At 40.5% G+C, this 22,587-nt stretch overlaps 1 pseudogene; it reads right to left on the bottom strand.

Annotated features, from left to right (window-relative positions):
- Positions 1–3,206: 3,206 nt before the first annotated feature.
- Positions 3,207–18,499, bottom strand: LOC139221392 (uncharacterized; annotated as a pseudogene).
- Between the last annotated feature and the right edge of the window lie 4,088 nt (positions 18,500–22,587).

Raw genomic sequence — 22,587 nt, 5'->3', positions numbered from 1 at the left:
TCAAGGATTCAAGAATTCAAAATTAAGGATCCAAGAATCCCCACATGAGCAGGTATTAGGTATTAGCCAACAGTGGCAGGAAAAACTCCCCTTTAACGGGAAGAAACCTTGAACAGAACCAGGCTCAGAGATGGACCACAAATAAGAGCAACTATAGTACTGACAACAACAATATGACTAATAATAAGCAATAAGATAACTGTATAAAACATATAACATTAGTAGTTAATATCTGAATAATAATAACAGGACTAATATCAGTAAAAAGTGGTGACGGCCAACGATCCTGAGCAGTGATTCATGAAGCCAGAGAACCACAGCAGGAGAACCAGAACCAGGATCCACAGGAACCAGAGAACCACAGCAGGAGAACCAGGACCAGGATCCACAGGAACCAGAGAACCACAGCAGGAGAACCAGGACCAGGATCCACAGGAACCAGAGAGATGAGAAAAGCACAGAAAGGCTCCGGGGAAGATTCCAAGTTAGTAACAGACATTAAAGAGACATGAAGCATCAGGATGGAGAGGAAGAGGAGGAGAGAGGAGCCCAGTGCATCATGGGAGTCCTGGCACTCTAAGCCTATAGCAGCATAACTAGGGGCTGATCCAAGGCCTGATCCAGCCCTAAACTATAAGCTTTATCACAAAGGAAGGTTTTTAGTCTACTCTTAAATGTAGAGAGGGTGTCTGCCCCCCGAACCCAAACTGGAAATATGATCTCTTCTCTTAGTTCTCATCAGAACACAAGCAGCAGCGTTCTGGACCAGCTGGAGAGTCTTTAACGACTTATTGGGGCAGCCTGATAAGGAGTTGCAATAATCCGACCTGGAAGAGACAAATGTGTGGACTAATTTTTCTGCATCATTCATAGACAGGATGGACCTGATTTTAGCAATATTACATAGATAGAAAAGGGGCAGTCCTGGAAATCTGTTTAATGTGGGAGTTAAATGACAAATCCTGTTTTAAGATAACTCCCAGATTCCTCACAGTGGATCTGGAGGCCAGAGTAATGCCATCACAAGTAGTTATACTGGTAGAAAAGATGTCTCTGCGGTGTCTGGGGCCAAGCAGAATAACTTCAGTTTTGTCTGAGATTAGCAGCAGAAATTTGCTGCTCATCCAGGACTTTATGACCTTAAAGCAGACTTGGATTTTAGTTAATTGATTGGATTAATCTGGATACGTATAATTGGGTATCATCTGCATAACAGTGGAAATTAATGGAGTTCTTCCTGATAACATTACCCAAAGGAAACATATATAAGGTAAATAATATTGGTCCAAGCACCAAACCTTGTTGAACTCTATTTCTAACTTTAGCATGGACAGAGGATTCATTGTTAACATGCACAAACTGAAATCGATTTGATAAACAGAATTTAAACCACCTATTCCGTCCCTCATATCAGTTCAGACAATGTACTTTGCGTTATGAGTTTGTTATAGGACAGTTCATAGTCATTTGTTCAATAATTAACCCAGTAAATGTGCTTTTATTAGGAATACATTGACTGTGGTAAGCACTGCACAGTGGAAGCAGCAAGTAAGCGCGTATTAGAGACTAGAGTGCGGTCATGCAGGGAAAGTTCTGGTGTGCCGTGTCTCTGCCGACTCATTCATCTGATGCCCTTGAAATGGCATAATCTGTAAATTTGGAATTAAATGACTTGATGTTGATGCATATTAGTGCCTTATTCAGTAAGCGGTTGTCTTCTTACATGTCTATGCAGTCAGTTTGTTACTTAGTATTTTAATTATTGTAAGCTAGCTGTTAGCTCTGTGATTTGCCTGTTAGCACAAAACATATTAGCATATAGCATTTAGCATGCTATTTCACGTGCAACGTCCGTCTGTTGCTAATGGTATGACCTTGGATTGGTTATTTGCATGTGGCAATGATGTTTAATGTGTTTCTTATGCATTTATACTGAGACTAAATTATTTCTCTGTATTCTGTTTCTGTTATTACAGTTTTACATATTGGCGGACCGTGCATTTTCATACCTAGGCCTTCAGTAGTGCTCCGTCTGAATCAATCCACCCCTCAATTTTTTTATTATTTTTTTATTATTTTATGGTTATAAAAACCATCTTATTATGCAGAAATACAGTATAAAGAGCCGTTAAATCGCAGATAGATAACTCCTGTAGTCACAATAAATGCCTTTATTGAATAAACAAACCAGGGATGAACAAGTCTCCTTCTACTGCAGCTACAGCCGCGACACACAAAAAACATCAATAACAACATCATAAACGGGTCTGAATACGGTGATGTTGCCGTAAGCCTGCTAGAGGGCCCTGGTGACACCAACTCAAAACCTGATTGGTTGAAGCAACAGTTTCATCGACATTTATTTTGTGTTAGAGGGCCTGCAGAACGGATTGTGAAGGCCTTCAGGCAGACTTCTTTGACTTTGACCCTGCCTGGCAACAAGTGATGGCTGAAATGTGATTGGTTAAATGCTTTAATATGAAAATACATGTCTGGAAGCAGCACAACCATCGGAAAAGCTATGAAAGGAAGCGGACAGACCATTTGGAATTATTTAATAAGTATCCATGGACAAAATGTAATTAACATCAGTTTGTGATTCAGATATTTTTTTTAGGCCAGCAGAGAAGGCCTTGCAGGCCCACCACTGCAGTTTTACAAAAAAGAAAATACAAATGGTACATCAGTAAAACATCTGAAGAATGCAACATGGTCTCCTGAGTGCTTACTGAAGCCATTTATGTTTAGCTCGCTGCATAGGCTGAATAGTCACATTTAGCTGAGTGCAGAAGACCACCTTAATGTGGTTCCTTTTATGCCAACTAAATGTTCCGGTCTCTGTAACAGGATGTGATGGTCAATGGTATCAAACGCAGCACTCAGATCTAACAGGACAAGTACAGAGAGAAGTCCTCTGTCTGATGCCATAAGGAAGTTGTTTGTAACCTTCACCAGTGTCTCTGTGCTGTGGTTCGCTCTAAAACCTGACTGAAAGTTCTCAGATAGACTATTGGAATTTAGAGAGCTGATTGGTTACTACTTTCTCGAGCATCTTGGAAAGAAAGGGAAGTTCTGGCTCTTTGTCAGCTTGGCTAACATGCTGAACAGAACTCTAGGGTTATTTTTATTTTAATTAATTAATTAATTAATTAATTGGTGGCTCTGGCATTACAGATGGCCTTTCTATAGGTTTTCAGACTGGCTTGTCAGATTAAGCGGGATTCTTCTAATTTGGTGGCACGCCTTTCAGGTTTTCGCAAAGTTTGCTTAAGTTTGCGGGCCTGGGAATTATACCAAGCTTGTCTCTGTTCTTTTATTATCTTCTTGTTTAGAGGGACGATGGAGTCTAGTCGTCATTTGCAGTGAGCCTGCAGCACTATCAACCAGATAATCAATTAGGAAGGAAGATTAGCATAGGGGTTCTTCTATTGTATTGAGACATGACATTAGCTTAAACTGATGTCATCACTTCCTTAAATTTGGTAACAGCACTATCAGACAGGCATCTAGTGAGGACATTTCTGTCAAATGGCGCATAGTCCAGTAACAAGAAATCAAATGTTATCAGGCAATGGTCTGATAAGAGAGTTTTATGGAAAGATTGAGCTGTTCAGTTTCAATGCCATATGCCAGAACAAGGTCAAGAGTGTGGTTAAAGCAGTGAGTGGGTTCATTTACACTCTGAGAGAAGCCAACTGAGTCCAATAATGAGATGACAGCAGTGCTACGACCATCATTATCATCATCGTCCACATGAATATTAAAGTCACCTGCTATAATTACTTTATCTGCACTAAGGAGTACATTTGAAAGTCTGAGAATTCAGTTAATTAATTCAGAGTATTGGCGTGGAGGGCGGTGCACTGTAACAAATAAGACTGGCTTTAGTGTTTTCCAGGTTGGATGAGAGAAACTAAGAACAAGGCTTTCATATAAGTTTCGGTCTGGGCTTGATTAATTAGCTAGAGTTTCAAATGGCTGCAGCTCCACCTCCTCGTCCAGAGTCTGGAGGAATGTGAGTATTAATATGACTGGGGGGAGCAGCTTCATGAGGGTTAACATATTCTTCATGGTGCAGCCAGGTTTCAGTCAGATACAATAAATCAAAATGATGGTCTGATATCAGATCATTTACTCTGGATTGTCATATATAATAATATAATATAATATAATAAGCCAAATTTCTAAATGAGAGAGCTGCTCCTTCCAAAGTGGGATGGATGCCGTCTCTTCTAATTAGACCAGGTTTTCCCCAGAAAGACTGACAATTGTCTATGAAGCCCACATTGTTAGCTGGGCCCCACCTTGAATCGGGTGCGACTCCGACGTGAATTAAAATCTTATCAAATCTATATGTAGCCTTAGCCAGCAGTTTTTAATTCTATTCTATTCTATGTCGTCCGTTCTGGCCCCAGGAATGCATCACTATTGTCGCATCACATTGCTAGCTTCACGTTTTTGACTATGGAGCTGCCAATTCTCAGAGTCAGTGTCTCAGCAGGTGTGTCGCTGTCCTGAGCAGGGAGAATCAGTTGGAAATGTGAACTGGGTGTTGGTGCACTGTGGGTTTCTGCTTACTTCGGATAGTCACCCAGCCGCCCTGGCCTGTCAGCTCACACTGACTACTGGGGGCTGGCTAACTACTGATTTGCTTTCCATGGTGCGGAACCGCATGGAAAGGCTCCGGGGGAGATACCAAGTTAGTAACAGACATTAAAGAGACATGAAGCATGAGGATGGAGAGGAAGAGGAGGAGCCCCCCATGATACGTTATTTCCTCTTTCTCTCTCTTTCTTTCTTGCGTGTCCCTTTGGAAGCCTGATATTCTTATTATTCTTATCATTATCATTATCATTATATATCTGGGTAACTTAGCATTTGCCTGTACTGCCTATGCTATCAGCCTGTTTTAGTTGCCTAACCTTTACCATCTCAACCATAGCTACTTTGTTTGTGTTATTGTGTGATTTTGGTGTTTTAAAGGCGTAGTTCACGTGCAACACAATAACACAAACAAACTGATCAATCAAGGCAGCGGTAGAACAACTCTTGTGTTCTGCGAGGCAGTTGCAGACAGCAATATAACAGCTGTTTATGGTTAAACAAAAAGGATCCTTTCCATAATGATGTCAGACACTTGGAATAACAATCTGAGCCTGTCAGTGGCAAAAACTGATATTTCTAGTGCAGCTGCAGCTTGTTTTGCGGCTGTTGGCTGCAGCCATCTACCAGACCATTTCCAAAAAATCGAAAGCAAGTATTTTACAAACATTGGCTTTGGACATAAAATGAAATTAGCACTGTTATGAAATGAAATTGGCCCTGCAGAATCATCCCATACGGACATTTTTGAGGTTTATGAAGGAAGGTGGTCACTGCAATCTGTCCGCAATGTTCAACTTAGCTATGGTGGGGGAGCTGGTCCACCACACTCAGTTTGATTGTAAAAAAATTCCATTGTATTGTAAGAAAATATAGAAGTGGATAATAGTGAGTGGACTTGGAGTTCAGACTATTTGTCAAACTAATGTTCCCAAGGTCATGGTCAAGAATACTCACTCAAATGGATATTACCAGAGCCCCTGTGGGACTGAGGCGCCCAGAGGGGACGCAGCCTCCACACAGTAAGGACCAGATCTCTTTCTCATTATTCACTGCTTTACTGTAACTCATTTCACTTAATCTTTTGTTCTCCGGGGACTTTTTTTCTCATTTACATCTTCTGTGATTTCTGTCTTTAATGGCTGCTTTTATCACTTAACTGTCTGCGGCGGAGAGGTTACAGCGGCTTGTTTTGTGTCCTGAAGATTTAATTGAGCTGAAATGAGTTTGTGCCTATTTTAGAGATCTCACCTTGTGAAATAAAAGCATTTTATTAAAGTTGCCAGAAAACAGAATTACCATTTTGTCATTGTTTATTAGCTATCCAGGCAAAAGGGTCATTTCTATTTCATAGTGGCTTTAATTTTTTCATTACAACACAGGTTCTGTGTGTGTGTGTGTGTGTGTGTATATATATATATATACACACACACACACACACACACACACACACATATATATATATATATATATATATATATATATATATATATATATATATATATATATATATATATACACACACATACATATATATACATATATATACTCACACACACATATATATATAAAAATAAAAATAATCAATTGATGTCTCCTTTTTTCTCTAATTTGAGGGTTAAGAGGAAAGATTTTACTTCTCAGGTTTTTTTTAGACATCCTACATGCTGATGTCATTGTGACAGATTTGAGGGCAACTTTTTCAGATGTAAGATCCATACAAAAACACAACCCAGAGCTGTGTCGGAAGTAAAGAGGAGTGTCTGTCTGAGTATTGCAGCAGTCTTGCTCAAACATCAAACCACTGTAGGCATGCATGTGTCCTCTGATATCCAATCTTCAATGTAATAACAGTTCCACTGTAATGATAACCCTCTGCGGTGTAAAAGCAGGTTGTGGAATGGATGAGAGATCTGGTTGACTGATTTCCAATGTGCAACCCCTTTTTAGGTCACCTACACTCATCTACTGTGTGACTTCAAGTTCCTGCATTGTGTTGATAAATTAAAAAGACAAATATACCATTTGTGTATGGAAGCCCACAAGGGACTTATGCATGAAAATAAGCATACTTCCCAAAATGCCAGACGATTCGTTTATATGTTATAACTTAGTTCTTACTGCTGGATGAAGTTTTTGTAGCATGATTTTAAAGGAAATTCAATTCTGCAAAAAATCAAGTTTTGTCGTCCATTTGTCATAACAGAAGTGGTAATCATCATCTTTGAGCCTGAGCGACCATTGCTAGGGAGATGAACACAGTCCTCTTTGCATTACGTAGCAAAACATTTCTCATTACTGATACTATTATATAGTTGACTAGATATTTGATATATTGAATAGAATATATATTATTACAACCATAATTTGTAAACAGTAAGAACTGCCAATCCAAAACCTCATTTTCTAGAATACTACCTTAAATAGCTGGCATAAACCAACATATCTAATTTAACATGAATGTAGAAGATCTAGATGCAGTGTGATTACTAGCTGTACTAAATATGATATATTCAGTAAATGCATCGTTTTATATTTGCAACCCTAAACTAACTGTGGAGCTGGTTTCTATCAAATTGCATAGTACAGCTCAAAGGAATTGTAGTTTCTGAAGACTTAGAGCTCTCCACACAGCAGGAGCCATGTAGAATCTTCATAATGATATATGTTACTCACTAGGTGAAGACCTTTCTAACGATGTAAATGGTTTAGCTCTCCGATAAAGTTTTAATGTTCTAACTTCGTGGACACAAGGCATAGAGGACCTAGTTTCAAAGAGCACTTTGAAGGCCCACTTTATGTGATGAAATGAATAAAGTAGCCCGACATGAAAATCAAATTGAAAATTTCAGATCTATTTGCAGAGTGGAATAGTAGGCTAATAGTTATGAAATGTAGAAACTTGAAATGAAATAAGGACCGTTCAGACTAAATATGGACTGGTGACGAGAGCAAAAGTGTGATAAACAGTGATAAACAATCAAATTGTATTTGAGTGCTTTACTGTTTTAGCCACACATTCATCCAAGTATAAAATAAAATGAGCAACTTCGCATTTTACAATCAAAGGCTATAAAAAGCCTTTTATCATGTGGCAATTTGAAATTGAAATGAAGCGATGAAATGGTGGTGGAGAGCCCAAAACAATAGTCAAACGCACAACACTGTGTACTTTTTTACTATCAAATATAATCAAATATCTAGTATAGTCTAATTAGTAATATAACTGCATATATATTATCTATGGTTAAATTCAGTAATGTAAACGATAATAGTGTCATAAGTAATAATAAATGTTTTGTAATGGTAGCAACGGTCGAGGCTCTTGGGTAATTTAGTCTGCAGTATTATTGAGCTATCAAGGACTCTGTCGTGTTTTTTGTGATGAGAAATGTTTGACCTGAAAGCGGCGACAGTGACGAAAAGCAGAGCATCTTCACCTCCATAGTGTCTTACCCTTGGATTGGAGATTTAATTCACCAGAAGGCCTGCGCTACAAACTAGGGGTGTGGCATTTGTCAGAAATTCAGGATTTCTTAGCCTGTTGCTCTGTTTTTTTTTTAATCTCATAGGTCCTCCAGCTGTATGGAAGTGTGATGTATTGTTAGCCGTCAAGAATTCGCTCCCCCTGGTTCTAACAAATACCAAAATCTAACATTTGGTTGATAGTGAGTGTGATTTCCAATCCTTCATCCGAACATTTCGGTAAGTTTGGTACAAAAGTTCCCCGTCTTTCCTCGCATGAATCCCAACTTGCATCTCACCAACCCTTTCGAGCTCAAGAGGTTTTAATGCCGAGAGATTAATGCACCCTCCGCACTGCTGCAGGGCTGTAAGAAGTCTCAGGGTCTAGATTAATCCACCGTTATGAGTCAGCTGTAAAATACCCACAAATAACTGTCCACAAAGTGAGGAAAGAAGGGTGCCAGAAATTTACGCAAAAACTGCCAACATTTTACAGATTATCTCTTCAGTCATTTCACTAATCATGCTTTTGTCCCTTTTGCTTTGGCACAACTGCACAGACGCTCACACACATATATACCCTTCACCAGCTCACTGGAGCTGAATTGCCATGGCAACGCAGGGCTAAAGAGATTTCTGAGCAGCAGTGCTATGGCAGGGATTCAAAGAGGAGATGTGTATAAATGCAAACATCTTTTGAAGGGGGACAATCAGATGCTTAATGAGGTTACCCAAGATTCCAGTAAAACTTAAAGAGAAAGAGCAACTATTTGATTTAAAGCCAAAAGACAGCATGCGCCATTATACGTGAATTTGCTTAAGTGTTTGTTATTAAAGTTAACTGAAGTGAACAGCGGGAGTGCGAATTACACAACAAGTTTGCCTATTGTTTAGAACAAGGTGATGCCACATGATGAATGCTGATTCGTGCAGCCCATTGTGTGGACAAATGATCAGTTGCATAAAGCTAAATTATTTTCAACCACGGAGGACTGTCCCACGGGTAAAGAGGTCGAGTCAACCATTCACTCTAGCTCAGAACTGTACAGTATGAGGAGGGAGCTGGTAATCAGGGGGCTTGTTTCTGCAGCCCACAGTCTCACATTACTTCAGCCAGCGTCACTTCATGTTAGTCCAGACAGCCGCACAGTGGGATGTGACATGTTCAATCTTGGGTTTTGGGATAACCCACTAGAGTAGGTAAGGTAAAGTACTGTTAACCAAGAAAAGAAAAAGCTAAGATAATGAATGCCTGCACGACCATTTGCTGTAATTTAGAATCATATTAGTGAATGTTGACAGCAATAGTTTCCCTCAGGCTGCTACTGAAGGATAGTACTTCAAATACTCAACGGCTTGGTATCGTCCCCGGAGAATTTCTGTGCTTTTCTCATCTTTCAGGTCCCTGGGGATCCTGGTCATGGTTCTCCTGGCTGTGTTTGTCTGGCTTCCATGAATCACTGCTGCAGGTCGTCGTCGCCACTTCTTGCTAATATTAGATGTGTTATGATTATTCATATATTAACTTTGTCATGTTTTTCACTGTTACCATATTTCTTATTATTAGTCATATTCCTATTGTCAGTACTATAGTTGCTGTTATTATTTTGGTTGTTGTTTGTTTGTGCACCCCCCCTCTCTTTCTGTCCAACCTCCAACCAACAAGGACCCTGACAAAAAGTCAGCCACCTCTGACCTGCTTTTTATGGAAAGTGTCTTGAGTTAACACTGTTATGAATTGGCGCTATATAAATAAAGATTGATTGATTGATTGATTCAGTATTTTTCCAATCCACAGAGAAAAATGCAAGTGGAGTGATCAGGTTGAGTTCAGTAATAAGTATAAAGTATAGCTAAATACATGACATGAATAGCACACATATGAAATATAATATTCCAACATCAATACATGTTGGGATATGTTCTTTATTCATGTAAAATATTGACCATCTTAGTTACTGTGCTTAGCATGCCAGCGTTTCCTAATGAGAAATGGGGCTGATGGGAATGTCATTAGTTTTTGGGGTGTTTTGACCGCATGATGGGTCATCATCATGAGAATAGTACATAGTACATCCTGTGGGGAACATGATTGTCTATAACAAATGTCATGGCAATCCATCCAATATTGTCGAGACATTTTACTCCAAACCACAAATGTCAACTGGCACTAGATAAAAAGTCAGGGGATCAGCCATGGATGTTTGTAAAAATGAGTGGCATTCCATTCCATTTTTATCAGAATAGTTCTAACCCACCAACTGTCTAGCAAACATAGTCTCACTGTTAGTGTAGCAGAGCATACAGTCGCCTCATTAGCCCAAAGTGATTTAGATAACAAAATATCATCCTACAATACCTGCCTTCGGTCTAGAGTAGGAAGAGAATAAAAGCTGGTGGTGTCAGTTGTAAAGTCACCATTTATTGCAACAAGTGGCCAAATGCATAGCACAAACAATGAATCAAGACAAAGAAACTATTCCACATTCCAAAAGCTATGTATCCTGCAGAAAATGATTGTGGGTCACTAAGGCAGAAATTACAGAGGCACGGTCCATTAAAGGAAGTTGCCAGTAGCCTTTTAACAGGTCCAATTTACTGAAAGCTAGCACTGCCTAGATTGTCATCACTCTTCCATGCATGGTCGCAGGTAAGGATCAGGCACAGTAACAGCATTGACCTTCCTAAAATCAGTTCTAAATGAAGGTGAACTATCTGATTTCTATTCAAGAAGCCAGGAAGACCTCTCAGGTGCTGGAGCTGGGTTTGGCCAAATCACATTTTAACAGATATTCAGTTTCCTTCCTCATAACCTCTCTTTTAATCTTATTGATGCCGTGCGGATGTTGTCTTTTGGCTTGGTGTAATGATGATGCGCTGATGATGTAATCTGTTTTGCTAACATTTTGACACACAAGGTCCAGAACTGCGCACAGACAGAGCAGAGCAGGGAATATAAAGAAGGTCCAACACTTCATCACCAATTCACAAAGGACTGAGCACGATGCAGACGTTCACAGGGCTGGCTTACATAATCAAGGGCGTTTTCATCAGAGGATAACTGTCCTTAAGGGCTTTTAAAGGGCCACGTCCTACATGCCCGAAGTTCTGCTGGACTAGTGACTCCTGGACTGCTTCACATGCTGCAAACAGGGCGAAAGGAATGCTTTCATCCCAGCTTTTTTCTGTGTCTAAGCAATATTTATACAACATTGATTTTAATGTTTGGATTCTGGATGGTATGCACTGGAGATGACACGGGTTACATTTAGAGTTGCAGGCACCTGTGTGGGATTTGAACAGTTGGGATTTGAAATTTGTGCCTTGATCCATCTGGATTACTTTTGGAAAACCGAATGTGGAAAAGAACTTTGTTAACGCTTTTACAACGGATTTCGCTGTTACCTGGTGCAACAGAACAGCTTCATGGAACCAAGTAGCAAAGCACTTTATGGTGTTTAACACTGGTTTCCTGATTTAGATTTAGGTTGAGGTCCTACACAGTCTATGATTACCCACTGAAACAGCTCTCCTGTTGCAGAGATCGGCTGAAATGGTGCAGGTGGAATGATTTAGTGTTTCAGTACAAGTTTGCATGTTTTATTTACACCTGGGTGTACGGATCATTGATTTTTGTGTGTCAAAGTGAAAATTTGTGGGACGTAAAGTGCGGGTGCAATGATCTGGTGGTCTACACTCTAGTCTAAACCTTCAGTTACTGTTGGTGTCCGTTTGCCCATGAACAAGTCATTATCCATAAAGTAGCCTACAGTTTAATTTCTGATTTGATCTTCACTCACCACTGCTGTGAAGCATTTTTGGAGACTTTTGAGCTGTAACAATGTCACTGTCGCATCACCGGTACCTGGTCTTTCTCAAAGTCCACACAGGCCTCACAGGTCATTCTCATCTCTGGTTCATTGTCACCTGCAAGGACTGGCCTAAAGGCACTGTAAGATAAATGTACCTCCAGCTGTTCTTGTGCCTGAGCATGCATAATAACGTATGAATGAAACATTTTGGTTTGCTCCGCAGAGACATCGGTATTGACGTGTTTTGGAGGGAAATTGAGCACTCCAAGAGCTGGGGTTACCTTTGCCACCTGCGATATTGTTTGTCATCAGGAAAGAAATACCTTGAATAGGCAATTGCAATTAATTTAGATTGTACATGCACAAAGTGCAGTGTATGCGGGATGTAACCCATTTCAATGCCACTGAGCACTGAGCTGTAACCATAGGTGGACTGGTAGGAAAACAACAAGGTTTTTGAGGTAATAACAGATCCACTGGTGTCAAAACGTGCAAAATGTGCACTGGTAGCTGATCTTTTGGAGTACCCATTAACAATACCAGGCCCTCAAAGACAAAGGGTTTAGAACAGGGGTCTGGGATCTCAAGTTCATTCTGGCTAAGTGGAATTATATGGGATCCTGACTGAATTAAACCTATGCCTTTGAGCTGCAGCATACCAGGCGTTGGTGGTGATTGCTGTAGTTCCTGTTGTTCCTTGCGGTTAAGATGTACACACTTTACATCCAACACACCATTTGTCAAACAGACTTACCTTATCCCAAGCAAACTTCACATAAGTTTAGGTAGTAGCTAAACTTTTGTCTATATATAATTCATAGGGACGTAGAATTGCTGCTGTGACGTGGTCACACTGTAGACTCTCCACTAAAGGGAGTGTTGAGACTTGAAACTCAGTCCTCCTGAATGAATGTGTGAAAGGGTGAATGAGGATATAATGTAAATGCGCTTTGAGTAGTGGAAATGACAAGTGGAAAGGCACCATACAAATACAGACCATTTAACATTTACTGCTTCTCAGGCTTTGCCATGGATCTTGCACTGCAGACACGCAGCCCACATATCTGGTGGCCAGTGAAGAGCCATGGAAATGCATTCAAAGGCACCAAAATATGAATCCACGTTGGTCTCTCTAAATCTTGACACCAAAGATATGTGTTTACCAATGTCGAATGAGTTATGTGGTAAACCAGCGGAAATAGGGGGCTCAGTTCCTGCCATGGAGAATGCCCCCTGTGTGCAAGCCTTCCTCTAGGAGTCAAGCTTGAGTTGAGGTAGCCTGATGGCTTTGTCCGCGCCAAATTTCCATTCTTTTATCTTGCAGTTGGAAATGTAATTGTGATGGGCAGACCTGTGCCTTCTCTTGAGCCTCTAGTTGGAGGTGTGCAAGCACGCTTTCAAACAGGCCTCATCAGCCCGCTGTAAGAGACGGCAACTGATCATGTCGTGGTAAAGCAAACATCCACTCACCTCCTTTGACTTGATTGCTGACACAGGCTGACAAAGAGCCAGAACTCTACTGATCCTTGTGTTCACTTAGAGCTCAGTAGCAACAACTTCATGAGATTCTTTAATGATCAGATTCTAACTATTAGAGACTAAATTCATCACCTCCTGCCCTCAACAGGCTCTGATTCAACCTCAAACTTAGGAATCATGGAAACAGCTGTTGGACTTAATGTGCATTTGGACTGCTTTTCTCCAATTGATCTTCCTGTATTAACTTCAATGATTTCCTCATCCAAACCGTTAATTTGTAAAAATATATAAATAAAGATTGATTGAATATTGACCGTACAAAGGAAATCAAATGTGACATGTGGATAAATAATTAAATTGTGTAACAGTGGACGTTGGATGCAATTCATAGTCAAAATCCAGTTACACCTGACTGTCTGCAATTCGAAATGGAACGAAGCCAACTGACAGCGGAGAGTCCAAAACAATAGTCAAACTACCCACAACATGGTGCACTTATTTTAGAAAATATGTCTATTGAATGCATCAACTATCTAGTGCAGTGTTAGTAATAACACTAGGATTCTACAAAATGTGGTTTTGAGAGTTCTTACAGTTTGCAAAGTAGGGTCGCAAAAAGATGTGCTCATCGAATACATCAACTATCTAGTACAGCCAAATTAGTAATGACACTGTATCTAGATGACCCATGAATAAATTTAGTAAGTCCAATATAATGGTATCATAGTATAAATAAAAGTTTTGTAGCCTTATGCTTGCACAGACTCATGGGTAATGAGGCCACTTCTGTATGAAAAACGCTGAGACTGATGGTCTTCATGGTCGTCCGCTATATTGTTGACCTGTCAGTTGTGTTGTCGACTTATAAAGGACACATTTGTGACTGGCAGATAAAATAAAGAGAGGAAAACAAGGACAAAGTCACATGGTTAAATGCTGAATAATGTACCGGGTATAGCTTAAAAAACGAACATAAAATAAGAAAGGGACACGAAAAAATTAATGAAAAGAAAAATTAATGTCCATGGACACGAATGGTCATTGCACATACTTCTGAGAGATCAGGTTGAGAGAGGGACGGAGCCAGCTAATTTTCCTCAGGGGGCTCAGGTCCTTTGATGTCTGCAGTGAAATGTTGCACATGTTGCACCAGTCAGCGGTGGCAAGTGTTCTGTTTTTATGCTGCAGTCTGCTGGGGAGGTAACACGACAGCTAAGAGCACCAGGCGGCTGGACAAGCTGCTTAATAAGGCTCCCTCAGTGTTGGGTAGGATTCATTGGGGATGGTGGCGGAGAGACGCACATCATGGACAATGTCAGCCGCCCTCTTCACCACACCCTGGCAGGACAGAGGAGCAGCTGCAGTGGACGGCTCCTCTCACTGTGGCTGAGGACTGAGAGGTACAGAGGATCCTTTGAAAACAGGTATTTTGAAAGGCATTTACGATCATTATCAAAGCTTGAAAGAGTTGCTGTATATTCTACATTTCACAAACACAACCGAGTATTTCATAATGTAATCTTTTTCCAACATCAGGCTGAAAATGGGAAAAAAATGTCCCTCCCTTGAAAGGTACATCTTACATGACACTGAAACCAGGTACCAGTTAGCCAGCTAACTCTAATTAACCCTGGCCTCACTGTTACTGCGCCTGACTAAAGACCAGTGACATTAAAATGAACGTTTTACTTCAGACCAGAGCTCTTATCGCAAGCAACAGGTCCTGAATCTGGAAAAAATAACAATAAAAAATACTGGTAAGTGTTTCAGTCACTGGCATTACATTTCATTTTTAGCCAACATTAATGCACCAACTGCCTCCACATTTTTATACAGCAACTTGTTCCAGTGCAAATATCACTCTTGCTCAGAGCAACTGTTTGAGCCAACCTTTGATTCCAAAATCAGATACAAGTGCAGCTGCAGCCACAGGTCTGCATTAGACACATCAACCCCTGTTCGTCTAGTATTGCTTCAGGTATACTTGACCTCCGTCGTCATGGCAACAATAATAAACATGTGCTTAACATTCTGAAGCTATTGCAGTTTGTTTAGGCTTAGACACCAAAAGTGCTTGGTTAGGTTTAAGAAAAGATGGTGGTTTGGGTTAAAATGAGTACCCTCGTTAAGTTTCACTGCAGGGTTAGGGCTTAGGTGAAAGTCCTAATGGTTCGACCCATCAAACCACATCAGCCTCCTCCCCCCTGCATAGACTTTGTCACTCTTTATACTAGATTAGCCTTTAGCATCTTATCAGAATCAGAATCAGAATTCCTTTAATAATTCCCAGGGGGAAATTGCTTTTTGTTACACACAGCTCCAAAAGAATAAGAATAAACTTCAAACACAAAAGTAATAATAATGATACAAATAATACCACTACTACCAACAATAATATATAACTACATCACTCAGAGTGAGGAGCTGTATTATATAATAATAATAATAATAATAATAATAATAATAATAATAACAATAATAATAATAATCAGGTGAGTCCAGGGTCCAGGGTCCTCTCCTCTCTGGTGGAACAGTTCCTGTACTGGATGAAGTTGGGCAGTGCCTTTGCCATGGTGACATGGTTGATAGCAGTGAGTGCACTCAGGTGTAGAGTCTGTACCCAGGCTATGGCAGAGTGGATGACGTCACACGCCGAAGTCGGGTTGGCAGAAGGAGGAATGTAAACAGTCACCATGACACCATGTGAAAACTCCCGTGGCAGATAATATGGACGAAGACCAACAGCAAACAGTTCAATGTCCGGGCTGCAGATGAGCTCCTTGATAGTAATATGAGCAGGACTGCACCACCTGTGGTTCACCAGAACAACAAGCCCCCCTCCTTTCCGTTTACCGCTCCTGGTGCAGTCCCTGTCGGCCCGAACAGTTTGGAAGCCACCAATGGAAACATTGTCGTGGGGAATGTCCTGATGCAGCCATGTCTCCGTAAAGCACACCAGACTACACTCCCGGTGCTCCATCTGACTCCTGGCTAACGCTGTTAGCTCCTCCATCTTGTTTACCAGCGATCTCACGTTGCCCATAGTAACGATGGAGAGACAGGGTTTAGATTTCTTTTCCTCCATACGCCTCCGTTGTCTCCTTCTGGTTTCTCTCCTCCGCTGGTTCTTCTTTCCTCTGTAACCTCGGTGTGTTTTCCTCCACAATTCTTCTGAAATTTGTGAAGATCTTGTGGTCAAGATGCCAGCAGGTTTCAGAGCGATCAGCTGATCACTCCTGTAGCCAAAACGGCTACCAACGGCCATATGTTTACTGCACCCAGTAGAGTTAAAGTAGTACTTTCAGAGCAAAAAGATGACAAGAGCTCTCTCCACCAGCATGTATTGGAGAGGGAACGTCTTAAAAACATATTACCAGCAAAAAAAAGTAAAACAAATAATTAAAAAGATAGTTAAAAGTAAGAAAAAATAAGAAAACGAGCAGGAGCAATCGTAACAGGCAGCATATACTTCCACAAATGCACAAACTGCATTTCATTGCCTTGTACTGTACAGGTGTAATGACAATAAAATTGAATCTAATCTAATCTAATCTAAAACAGTGTACAGTCTACGCCATACATTTCCTGTGTTTAACCAGCACCAAGTGGTCATTTACCAGTTAGCGCACCACTCTCCATAAATTCTTTGTACTTCCTACTGTGTTGAAATTTCAACTATTATGATTAAGCAGAAAACCAGTTACACGTGTAAACGTCAATATCATGATAGAAATGTCACATTTAAGTTTCAATGCTATAGACAAAAGAATACATTATATTGACAAATTGCCAGAACATGCAACTCAAAAAACGGAATATGATCCTGATAAGATGCTCCCACTTTAGGAAAGTACACAGTGTTTTTTCCTCACAGTTGGTGTGTTTTTTAATTCTTTGAACACTGTTTTGGTTGAGGGAACAGAACTGTTAGTAGCTCAACTATTCATTTTAAGACTTAGATACTGTATTACTCAGTTCAAGGCTGACATTGGATTCTGCATGGAGTGATGCACAGCCACTATCTTTTCTTTTCGCTCTGCTACCCTATTTCCACTGTTCTTGGATCTTTTACATGCACACACAAAATGTATTAAAATGAGGCGAGCAGATATCCTGGTATTCTGGGATTGTCTGAGCTTCAAGCTGGGTGGCCCCAGTTCTGAAAATTATCTGAAAAGCTCTAAACTGTCCCCATTTTCAACATTCATTACCAACCTTTCCCTCTTTTCGCCATAATTAAAATGATAATGTTGTCAGTGCTTATATAGACTTTTATATTGTGGCCCACTCATTATTGCCTAACCCAATGTAAAAACAGAAACAATGCATCGGAATTCAACATTGACTTAAGTGTGTCAATGAGTCAGTGTGCTGTTGTCAATGCTATTGCTAGCATCTAAATCTGAAATTCAATCAGGCATACAGTATCTATGTTGCATTCTGGATGCAGTCACTTTCCTTGTTTCCAACATGAGTAAACATGCTTCCTTTCTTATTTTGTCTGTTTTGATTGTGTTTGCTGTAACTATTTGACTCATTTGCTTTGCTTTGTTGTGCTGTAGTCAACAGACAACGGTAAAAGTGTTTTTCCACTCCCAAGAAAAATCTCTCATTGTCCATGGTGTTAAAAAAAACCCCTCCTGCCTGCCTCATCTGTTCATGTGCTGCTTCTATCAAAAACAGAACAGACACATATTTCAAGCAGAGCAAGGAGTCACTTCTGGGATGCTTCCAAAATGTACCTTCTGGTGTACTTTGAAGCAATAATTAGTGTTGGGGCCACCAGAAATGGTGAGGACTACATGACTACATGAACAAAGGGCTCGCTCTCTGATCTCAGAGTCCTTTAGTTCCACACATACTGTATGTGCTAAACGCACCACTGGTCCCAGCTTTCCAGCCACCATTGGTCAATGTGTTGCACATGACCCTACAACCTCAGATCAACAAAACCAGAGCTCCCCCCCACTGCTCTTGCTCTCTTTCACTTCTCGTCTGGACCCCTGAGGGTCTGTTGGAGCCTAGCTCAAGCCTTGCACCCTGTCTCACCTGGGACCCTGGTGGTCCAGTTCCAGGCATGTAGCTTTCTCCCCCAGCTTCAGCCTCAGTGTGGCCTGTACCAAGCAGGCCACCTTTTTCATGGCATCAACTCAAAGCCCTGCCTGAACCAAGTTTATCAGCGCCAGCAGGTATGATCCGAAGTCTGCCAGCTGATCTTCAGAGCAACAGGAGCACACCAATAAGTTGGCACTGAGCTGCTAACTATCAAGGAACAAAGGAGAGAACAGATTCATACAGCCTGCAACCAGGACAGCAAAGACAAAGAACCACAACCTTCTCTCAGCTTCTATGGGTCAACATGTCGAAGTGTCCTTGGTGTGTGCATGAGTTTGTGCATGCATGGCTAATTTCCTTTTCCCAACATCAGCCTGTTCACATGATAAACACTGTAAAACATAATCACTCCTTAATGAATTCTTATTAAAAAAATCTCAATAAAAAGACATACATTTTCATATTTAATCATTCAAAATCATTCTCATAAAACCTCTTATGCTCTTCGCTTCTCACTTCTTACACTGTTTCCTTGTTACTTGTCCTTTTTGGCCGCACACATCTGGCTCTGGCCAGTTTGATTATTCTCTCCATCTTCTCTCCATCTATCCAAATCTATCTCCAAATGATATTTTTTAACATCAACAGGTTTTAACTTTAATACCAACTGATTCCCACATTAGTCAGTAAACTGCAGCAGTAATCTGTAGTTTTTTTTATATCTTGACAGCCTACAGCTTGTTGTGGTGCCCCCAGGTGGTCAATTACATCACAGCCTTAAATCTCATCTTAAATAAAACTGAAAATAAAAAGGAATTCAAGTGGAAATTTGCACTTGTTGGTGGCACTGTAGATGAAAAATCTGTACGGTTTATGGGAAGATAAAGACTTGTACCAGATTTCATGCCAGTGGGTAAAAAGTTAGTCAAGACAATCTACTAAGGACACAAATGTTGGAAAGAGAACAATAGGCTTGTTCTACCATCTTTCCAGGTGTGCCACAAGTGTGGCAAATTCAACCATATGGGTTGTAGAGTCATATCTGACCAGCATGCCAGAGCCCACATCAGAGGGCTGTGGTTTTTGCTAAACAGAATGCCCAATGATTTCATGACAGATAATGTCTGAGCTACTTCACAGACCAGAACATTCGATGAATCTTGAATAAGAAATTTTAAAAAAGCCAAACATTTTATCAATGAGTTTATTCCCAAATTAATAAAAAGATAACGTGAAATCAAACGAAAACTTTCAAAACTCAGCCCCTTGGGGCTCCACGGCACCTGCTGGCTTCTCAGAGAACGCCGCTTAAAACAAACTGGCCCACGGCTGAACCCTAATTGCAACCCCTGCTCTCAAACATGAGGACAAAGCAAACACTATCTGATTATTTTAATGTATAGTCATTCATAAGTATTCATCTTTCCAAGTGGAGCATTCAGTGAGGCCCAAGGGCCATTAATCCTAATCTTTTTAAAGGATTATAGTAGCTGGCATATTGACAGGCAACTGCTTCACACATCAAAACAGTGTAGAGGTGACATTTAAGCTGTAACCCTTTCTATCTGCCTCTCTCACAAACACATACACATTCTGTAATTTTTCACTTTAGTTCAGTGGTGAAAAGTCAGACTTAACTCTGATGCAAATCCCCTGAACTCATTATCCACAGAGAAGCATAGACATCACAATTTTTGCCAGAAGAGAGAAGAGTTGTTGCTGAGAGTAAAGGACTTTGATTCTGAGACTAAACATAATTGTATTCACAATTCGAATGGATGGTCTTTAACAAAACCGTCCACCCAGTGCACTGTGGTTCTATAAGTCTCAAGTTAAAACTTTAGTTTCCAAATTCAATGCTAATACCAGTACTTATATTTCTATTGCTGGAGGCAGTGTCGGGGTCTAGAGCTGGCAGGGGACAGTATGCTGCTATAGGAGTGATGCTTGCTATTTGAAATGTGCTAGCAAGTAAAACAGTGTCTGACATCTAAATGTTGACTATGAATCAGATGCAGAATCCCAAGCAGGGTGTCCAGTAGGAGTTCATGGCACGGCGGGATGTAATTTGTGTTCACAACGGGCCTCAGCTCTAAATCGGTCGATGATGAATGATCTTGACCATTTTCTTTGGCCAGTTCTACATCAGCTTGTATGATATTGAATACATACACCGGCCATTTTGAAGATATGTACATCTGTGACGAAGACTCTGTCACTGATTGCAGACGGCACATGTTTCAGGGTGTGAAACAGAGCTGATGCATAGTGCTGGCTTATATAGAGGCTCCAGAGGTCCCGTGCAGGTGCGCTGATGACGGAAGGTACCATCTCTAACCAGGTTATAGGTGATGTTACCTAACTGATGAAGCTGTGTGTCAAAGCGTTGGGGTTTATTTAAGGCCTTTGACAGGGAAGTGGTGATGCCTATAAGTAGTGATATTTGTGTGATATTTTTGATTCATGTAAGAACTGGCAGTGACGTTGATTGTTTAAAGGGAAGATAATTGATTGATCAGCGGTTGGTTGGTCCAGGGGGAGGGGCTTAACATTTATAAGCCTCTGGCCACCAAAGCTCACGAGGAGTCAGTGTGAGGGGGGTTGTGAACAAGACAGGTGACAGGGAAGAAAACATGAAGTTAGACGTCCACAGCCAAAACAGAATGACCAAAAACACAAAAAACACCTGTTTTTGTAAATAAAAGCACCTCAACAACTTTTGCAACTCAAGCCATTTTTGTTATTTTTTTTTTTTTTTAAACAGCTGATCCACCGGTTTTTGTAACAACATCTTTAACACTATAAATGAGAGCAAATAAATACGTGTAGGTGCAGTTTATGCACAGAAGCCGTGAAGCGGAATGTCAGTCAAGTAGAAATATCAAGGAGCACCTCTTATGGCTCAGAAGTGCACTGTGGATATAAATCTTAAATAAAGGACCCACATGTGGGTCAAGACCCAGTTTCTGGGTGTTACTCTGTTCAGTTAATGAAATGATACCATCAGAGCCAGCGGAGAAGCTTGCTAGTCTGAGCGTTGCTAACTGTAATTATGGCAAGGGTTAGCGTGCTTACCCCTCGAAAGCTGAGCTGTCACACCCGGCGGGCACACACATGAACACTTGGATGTAGACACACACAGAAGCTAGTAGGGAAGTGAGTGTAGAAGGACTTCAATAACCATAACAGCATAAAATTATGAGTGTTTGTGGAAAATTGTGTCGTCATTTTCTTACTCTAGACAGTGACCCACATGCCCCCAGCTCTAATTGTGCACCCCCAGAACTTTGGCTTGCAGGACACCCCTACACCCGTCCACTGACAAAGGTAGTGAGCAGCTAAAATAGAACCTAATGGCTCGACCTGCTTGCTGTAGTCCGATGTGCGTCTGTGTGGAGACAACAACTTCTCTCATTGTCTGTCATCACAGACGTGTTGGACACAACGAAGCCCTTTTTCAATACTGACAAAGTTTTCCTAACTTCCTTCTTCTCTCTGGCTTTAGTAGGAATTTGATTGCACAATTTGAAAACGATTAGCAGTCACATCGTTTATGTATTTTCATTTTTTTTTAAGTTTTACTACTTTTTTTTATTCAGTTGCTTTGCTTGTTTCATGCCTGTCGTATCGGGGCAGATGCTGCGGAATCACTGCTGTCACATCAAATAAGCGGATGGTTGGTGTTCTGCAAATACAGATACTACGAACTTGAATCAACTCAAATAAAAAAGAACTGAGATTGTATTTTTCTGAAAGTGTCAAACTCCTAGAAGCCTGGGAACACACAAACTTGTATTAGTTTCTTTATCTTTTTTTGTTCATTTTATGATTCTAAGACACATCAGTAACTTATTTCATTCCATGAAAGGGGCAGTCAAGTTCAGTTCACTCATTATGAAAATCTAACAAGATTAGATTAAGTTAGATTAGATTGAACTTTATTATCATTCCACAGAGTACAACTACTGAGACAAAGAAGTGCACTTCAGCATCTAACCATAGGATAAAATGTATACGGTATTAAAAATCAGTATTAGAGTAGAACAGTGTGTAATGACAAGAGTGTGAACATGTTTCTTACCATGCACCAAAATAACAAAACCAGTTCCTTGTTCGTGTAAACTTACTTTGCACCATAAATGATTCTGATGCTGGTGTGCAGTAATAGCAGTGG

This window comes from Pempheris klunzingeri, chromosome 21, assembly GCF_042242105.1.
Source record: "Pempheris klunzingeri isolate RE-2024b chromosome 21, fPemKlu1.hap1, whole genome shotgun sequence".
NCBI lineage: Eukaryota > Metazoa > Chordata > Actinopteri > Acropomatiformes > Pempheridae > Pempheris > Pempheris klunzingeri.
Note: the sequence above shows the minus strand (reverse complement) of the source record. Positions and strands in the feature narration are given on the sequence as shown.